Genomic DNA, 8352 nt, shown 5'->3' with positions numbered 1-8352 from the left:
GAAGCATGGGGACTTCTTATGCCGAAATTATATCCTTAACTGTTTAGTGAATTCTCTTTATAATGTTTATTGTAATATTGAATCTGCTAAAATGCTTATGGGAGTCCTTAGAGAAAAATACAAAACGAGGATGCCGGCACCAAGAAATTTGTGGTTGCCAAATTCTTGGACTAAAAGATGGTGGATTCTAAATCTATCATGAGTCGGAGTTCAAGAATTGCAATTAATTCTGAGTGACATCTCGGGCCGAGGGAATGATACTTAGTGAATCATTCCAAGTGGCAGCCATGATTGAGAAACTACCTCCGGGCTGGTCAAACTTCAAAAATTATTTGAAGCACAAACGGAAGGAGATGAGCCTTGAAGATCTCATTGTGCGCCTCAAGATCGAGGAAGACAATAGAAGGAGTGCGAATCCTTCTTCTGAGCCAAAGGCCAACGTTGTGGAATCTTCCAAATCCAAGCAAGATAGAAAAGGAAGATGTCTTTTCAAGGAAAAGGCAAGCAAAAGGAGCAGTTCCAGAAATTCCAAGGAACATGTTTTATATGCAACAAGCCTGGCCATCATGCTAAGGATTGCAAGAAGCGCTCGAAAAAAGGCAAGAACGAAGGTGCAGCCCAGCAACTGAATTTGACAGAGCATGACAATATTGAGAGACTGTCTGCTATGGTAATGTCCGAAGCATCTCTGGTGTCGAACACTAATGGCTGGTGGCTAGACACGGGTGCCACAAATCACATCTGTGCAAATAAACACATGTTCTCATCTTATGAGAATGCTGAAGAAGATGAGAAGCTTTATATGGCTAACTCGCATCAGCAAAGATCGCCGGAAGAGGAAAGGTGATCCCCGGTTTACATCCGGCAAGGAGGTCGCCCGCTGAATGTGCTGCATGTACCGTATATTCGGAAAAATCTAATTTCTGGCCCTATACTTGTCAAGAAGGGTTTCAAAGTTGTATTTGAATCCGACAAGTTTGTACTTTCAAAAGGAGGGATGTATGTGGGAAAAGGGTACTTATGTAATGACTCGTTTAAGGCCAATGTGGCTGTCATTGATGTAAACTCAAAGTATGTGTGCCCAAAGACTATTAATAAAGAAAAGTCTTCAGTTTACACTGTTGTGTCTCCTTATCTATGGCATGGTAGATTAGGACATGTAAACTATGGTACAATGAAAAGAATAGCAAACTTGGGATTAATTCCAAGATTTGAGTTAGATGCTCGTTACAAGTGTGAGACTTGTGTTGAGGCCAAGTTTGCCAAGAAACCTTTCAAATCCATTGAAAGAACAAGTGAACCTCTACAATTAATCCATAGTGATCTATGTGATTTAAAGTTTGTAGAAAGTAGAGGTGGAAAGAAGTACTTCATCACATTTGTGGATGATTGTACTAGATTTTGCTATGTTTATTTACTAACTAGCAAAGATGAGACTATGAGCATGTTTGTCAAGTATAAAACTGAAGTTGAAAATCAACTTGATAAACGAATCAAAGTGCTTAGGTCTGATAGAGGAGGAGAATACAGTTCAATCAATTTGAAAGAGTTTTGTGCTAGTCATGGAATAATTCTCCAAACGACTGCACCTTATACTCCACAACAAAATGGAGTTGCTGAACGATTGAACAGACACTAAAGGAGATGGCTAACGCCATTCTTTTGAGTTCAGGCTTACCTCGAACTTGTGGGGAAGCAGCTTTAACTGCAAATTATATTCTTAATAAAATACCCCACAAAAAGACAGGTAAAACTCCATACGAGTTATGGAATGGAAAGTTGCCATCCTACAATTTTCTAAAAGTGTGGGGGTGCTTGGCCAAGGTGGCAATTCCTCCTCCGAAACAAACTCGGTTGGGACCTAAAACGGTGGATTGCATATTCATCGGTTATGCTCAAAATAGTAGCGCATATAGATTTTTGGTTCATAAATCTGAAAATGCGGAAATTCATGTTAATACAATCCTAGAATCAAGGGATGCTGAATTTTTTGAGGATATATATCCTGCAAAAAGAAATCAAGGAGAACTTTCTCAGAAAAGGCTTAGAGAATCAGAATCTGAGAATGATGAAGTTGTGGCCAAAAGAAGCCGAACTTCGAAGGAGTAAAAGGTCTCGAATCGAAAATCTTTCGGACCTGATTTTCTAACATACATGTTAGAAGGTGAGCCCCAAACATATAAAGAGGCAATGTCATCTCCGCATGCTCCTTTCGAAAGAAGTCGTTGACAATGAAATCCATTCTATCCTAAGTAACCATACTTGGGAATTGGTTGATCTTCCACCTGAAATAAACCAATTGGATGTAAATGGATTTTCAAGAAAAAAACTAAAAGCTGATGGTTCCATTGATAAGTACAAAGCTCGGCTTGTAGCCAAAGGGTTTAGACAAAAGAGGGTCTTGACTACTTTGATACTTATTCACCTGTCACAAGAATAACATCGTAAGGATGTTGATTGCTATAGCTTCGCTATACAATTTGCAAATACATCAAATGGATGTGAAAACTGCATTCTTAAATGGTGATCTCGACGAGGAGATTTATATGGAACAACCCGAAGGGTTCAAGGTCAAAGGACAAGAACACAAAGTGTGTAGACTTGTCAAATCATTGTATGGACTTAAACAAGCTCCTAAGCAATGGCATGAGAAATTTGACCGGGTAATGATTCAAAATGGGTATAGAATCAATGAGTGTGACAAATGTGTGTACACTAAATCCACTACAGTTGGATATGTACTTATTTGTCTATATGTTGATGACTTGTTAATTTTTGGAGATAACATTGAGGTCATCAAAATCACCAAGAACATTCTCAAGAAGAACTTTGAGATGAAAGATTTAGGTGTTACAGATGTTATACTCGGCATCAAAATTGTAAAGAATTATGATGGCTTAGGTTTAACACAATCTCATTACATTGAAAAGGTATTTGAGAGATTTAAAGGATTCGGCATTAAAGATGCAAACAATCCTTTTCTTCCACACCTAACTTTAAGAAAGAACACTGGAAATAGTGTTAGACAGCTAGAATACTCTCAAGTAATTGGCAGCATCATGTATATCATGAATTGCACTAGACCTCGATATTGCGTACTCGCAGCAAACCGAGTAGATATACCAAGAACTCCAGTCATGAGCATTGGAATGCTTTGATGAGAGTATTAGGATATTTGAAAAGGACAAAAGACTATCTTCTACAATATGGCAAATATCCAGCTGTTTTGGAAGGTTATCATGATGCAAACTGGATTTCAGATTCGATGAATCGAAATCGACTAGCGGATATGTGTTCACGCTAGAGGTGCTGCAGTAGTGTCATGGAAATCTTCTAAACAAACTATAATAGCACGCTCTACAATGGAATCGAGTTTGTTGCTTTGGATAAAGCCGCTGAAGAAGCAGAATGGCTTCGACATTTTTTAGAAGATGTTCCAATGTGGCCAAAACCTATGCCTGCAATTTGCATACACTGTGACAATCAAGCGGCAATTGCAAGGGCACATAATGTGATTTATAACGGTAAGTCTAGACATATTCGTCAGAGACATAACACCGTAAGGCAGTTGCTTTCAAATGGAATAATTTCTTTAGACTTTGTAAAGTCAAAGGAAAATATTGCGGATCCGCTGACAAAAGGTTTGTCAAGAGAGCAGATAAACTGCGCATTGAGGGGAATGGGTTTAAAAGCCTTAACCCAATAAAGAGATTCCAGGGTGGAAACTTAACCTATGCGATTGGAGATCCCATGGACTAGGTTCAATAGGACAACACAAATTTTGGAAACTCTAGTGTAAGCACTGTCTCCCATTCCTAAGATGCAACAGTTGCTTTCCTACAAATTATTAAGGGTACGCTATGCGTTTAATGATTCCTATAACTTGGGATGTAACATCCAAGTAAGATATGGTAGGATATCTTTAATAGGAATGCACCTATATGCGTGGAGCTGGCCGACTCTATGAAAATCTTTAAAGGCTAGATTTTCTAAAGCACGCACGAATCCCGAGAGGTTCAGGGCCGAAAGAACGAACACAACCGAGAACCAATCTTGAATTGGAAATACTCCGTGTGAGGTTTATTGTCTAGGCTTACACAAACAACTGGCGATTCAAGGCTTAGTCCATCGACTAGTTAAGTAAGTCCGATAAGCTTTCACTAAAGAAGGTTCAAAGCGAAAGCTACCTATCTTGATGCGGTTTATTTCAACAGGCATGCTCAGATTCCTTCGAGTCAAAAATGTTTTGTTGATCCATTAATGTGGGGATTGTTGTAATTATGGTTAATGGATCAACGAATGCCAATAAATTAAGATACGTCTTTTCTATTCACGTATCTCTTTTGGATTCATGAATTTCTTAAACTTTTCCGTTCATGTATCTATTGAATTCATGAATTTCCTAGATCCATGTATCTTTTTAATTTATGTATTTATTGAGTTCACGAATCTCTTGAATTCACGTATCTCTGGATTCGTGAATCTCTTGAATTCATGTATATCTTGATTCATGAATTTTGTGGATGCATGCGTCTATTTAATTCATGTATCTCTTTTGTACATGAACTAAAAATATCTATAAATAGATGGGAGCATAAGAGCTTCAGAATGGTTTTTTGGTTTTTCTGACTCGATTCCAAAAAGGCTCTGATACACTTTTCTACTCTTCTGAATTTTCTGAGTGTGCTGGTTCAATTGAACGGTTCGACTGAGTCCTGTTTGCATAGTGCTAATCCAAACAGGTTCGAGGTATTGTATCTTGGGAGGCATAGTTCGTGAATCTGCGGAGCACCATTGGCGGGAACTAATTGCCTTAAGGAGATTCGGATATCCGTACCTCACCTCCAATTTCATGTTCTGATTGCAATAAACAGTTTGTGTTTTATTTTTGGATTATATTCCAACAGCTCGAAGCCAAAGAAGCTGTGGAAATAGCAGCTGTTGTGAAAAGGCAATCTTTTCATCCTCATTTCTTCGATTTTCTAATGCAAAGGGATCACCCCGGCAACTGCTCACTGTTTGAATTTTCAGACTGTAAAGTGAAAAACCAACCTGAGCATGCCATCTTATTGATTTACTGGCAAGACGAATATCCTAGACATGAGGATGAAAATGTTGTTGGCAAGGATTAAGCTGTTTGACATTATTGGACTCACAAACATTAATAGTCCAATAAACTACGAGGCTGGGTAGACTATTCAGAGGAGGTATGCTGATCAATGATCTACTGACGTACAAAGATGCGTTATAAGCAACTGTCAAATTCCCCAGTTGAATTTTTTGATTGGAGATGCACAATTTGTAGTTTTGGGTAGAGATGATAGAATTCAAAGAATAAAAATAACTTTTGTGGAGTCTTCTCTTCTCGGCATCTGAGATTGACGAGCTCACCTTTGAAGCAGTGAACTCCAGAAGAGTCCATTATAACTGTCTTTCCCGCGCTTGAGAACTCTCTCTGCATGCAGCTGTGCATCTGGAAGCAGAGCTTGAAGAACCGTTGATTATGATTAGATCGATTAGTGTAGCGTCAAAGTCCACGTCACTGGCCAAAGGAAGCTGCATGAGGGCATTGAAGCAGACAGCAAAACTTCAGCGACGCCTATTGTTGCCATTTTAACTGCCTGATTATGCTGAACTGGTGTACTAGGATTAAATGAATTCGCACAACATCTTCCTAATTAGTCTCAAGAAAAGAAAAAGAGAGGGATGACAATGTCTTTGAAAGGTTTATACAAAATGATATCCAAAGGTAAGTCCGAGTCTTGAGCCCACGATTTGTCTCATCACTTTGAATGCGGTGCTCTAAGCCAAAGAAGCTGTGAAAATAGCAACTCCTGCCAAAATGTCGCGACTACTCGAAATTTGTGACTGGAAGTTGCAAATTCAACCGATGAATTGTTCCATGAATGTCGTGTTCCCATATGAGAAAGAGATTATTGTAGGGATTAACTCCAACAGATGCATAATCAGCTACTATCAGAATCTGGAGTTGAAATTCTGATTGGAGATGCACAATTCTTGTTGCGGGGATAGATGATACAATTCGACGAATAAAAAAAAAATTCTACAGAGTCTTCTCTTCTCATCAGCTGAGACTGACAGCCTTGCCTTTGAAGCAACGGACTTCAGAGGATATAATTGGCTTTCTCCTATGCCGATCGCCCTCCCTACTGTTGAGAAGATCGTGAACAGCTTGAGGCTGCCGCATCTGAAAGCAAAGCTTGAAGATCTGCTCCGCTAAATCCCTCTGTCATATGAGCTATAGCATCTAAGTCCACATCACTGGCCAAAGAAAGCTACACAAGGGCATTAAAGCATACACTCAGCAAAACTTCAGTGTTGCCTAACGGTTGCCACTTTTACTGACTGATCATACAGAATCGGATTAATATAATTAATTGAATTTACCCAATATCTTCCTAATTAGTGAAAAGAAAAGAAAAGGAGAGGATGATGATGTCTTAAAAAGGTTATACTAAATGATAACCAAAGGCAAGTCTTAGTCCCATTTCACGGAATCAGCTGTAAAGGCCTTTCTCATTTTTCTTTCGGAGCAACATCAGTAGATTTTAAATGTGAGTTTAAAAGTGATTTACTATTGGACATCTAAACTTAACTGAGCCTCACCTAAGCGTGTTGCAGATCCACCCCACAACATCTTTTACAATGTTCTCTTGTAATTTACAATGTTTAGGGTGATTTGGGGTGCAAGGACTGAGAACTCCATGGGAGAAAGAGTTTAGCTTTTAACTTAACATGTATCACCAAATGCACTCCTTCAGATGACATAAGTTCAAACCAGGATCTTTAGCAGCTCAAGTCGACTCTGCTTCTAACTCTTCTTGTTTGTTTTTAAGCAATTCTCTGTTCATATGTAATCTTTCGGATGCATCTTTCTAGAAAAAGTAGGATTGCGGTTATATAGATCTTTAACAAGTAATCCCATAAATTTCAATATGTACAACCTTTTATAGACCACGTCAAAGATGAAATGCTCAAAGCAAAAGCAGGGGCATATGGATGGAAGGTAACTTTCTACCTTCCTGGATAGAAGTCTAAGAATATCCTGCCTCTCCTGTATAGAAGGAAAATCACAGAACATAAATTGAGCTAGCCAGGTCTCAGAAGTGCAGCGTCAAGTAAGCGCGGTCTACTGCTTCACATCAAATGTAACTCAGGTAGCACTCAAAGCACATGAATAGACAATGATAAAAAGAAAAAGCATCCTCAGAAAGAAAAGTGAAATAGAATTATTAGTAGATGGATGAACCCCGAGAAAAACAAAAGAGCACCTCACATGGCAAAGATATCATGATAACTGAGAAATTGCACATGCTCGATGTCACGAGACTCAAATGATCAACATCAATTGATGCCGTTGTAGAGGCTCATGACTAGCATAACACACTTCTTGTAAGCTACTTCAGCAGCTGAAAAGTAATTCATGCAATCCCATCTTTTGATACATGTGTAGTTTATCCAATACTGTGTATCTGAAGTAAAACAGTTCTAAATCAAGGCAAAGTCATGTCTAACATTTTGTGGTTTGCCTTGTTATTACATAGTATCCGTACTAAATGCTTCGTAGAAAATGTTTGTTGAACCATTCATAGTAGCCGTGCAATTTCCAATAGCAGTTGACTGTCACTGGTTAAAACTGCAACACCATCTAATTCAATAACAAACTGCACCAATCAATAACACATCAATAATGAGTCAAACGATTGAATAGATTTCATATGACCACCTTCTAAGTGCTGTAGAATGTAATAAACTAACTTGATTGATGACATCTTAACTGACCCTGTATTATCATACCCCCTCTTTGTAACAATGGAATCAAATTCATCGAAAAAGAGAAGGCAAGCTGCTGCAGCTGCCGCCTTTGAGAATATATCCAAACTGTATTTTTTTTAATTGCTATTACTCTCAAATATTCATAATCTTTCCATTTTGCTAACAAAATCAATGCCATCAATGTACAAACTAGTAAATCTAGTAGACACCTTAAGGGGTGCATGATAACCAAAATTTATGTTTCAAAATAGTTTTTCTGTTCCACCTATTTCGAAGAGAAATCCGTTTAATAAACCTATTCAGTTTTTCGCTTTCAAATAGATTTCTATTCCAGAAATAGGTTTGGAAGATAAATCATAAGCTAAAATTTTCTACTTCTCTATTTCTGGAATAGAAATCGGAAATAAAAATTCTTCTCATCATTCGTCAATTGGTCCTTCATTCATCGCCGCTGACCACCGTTCGTTGGTCGCTCGCCGCCACGCGCCGGTCGCCGCGCCGCCGCCGCCGCCGCCCGCCCGCCACTACCGGTCGCCGATTGCCGACCGCCGACCC

Source organism: Eucalyptus grandis, chromosome 5 (genome assembly GCF_016545825.1).
Source record: "Eucalyptus grandis isolate ANBG69807.140 chromosome 5, ASM1654582v1, whole genome shotgun sequence".
In the NCBI taxonomy this organism is placed as follows: Eukaryota; Viridiplantae; Streptophyta; class Magnoliopsida; order Myrtales; family Myrtaceae; genus Eucalyptus; species Eucalyptus grandis.
The sequence above is the reverse complement of the archived record's forward strand: the minus strand, read 5'-3'. Positions refer to the sequence as shown.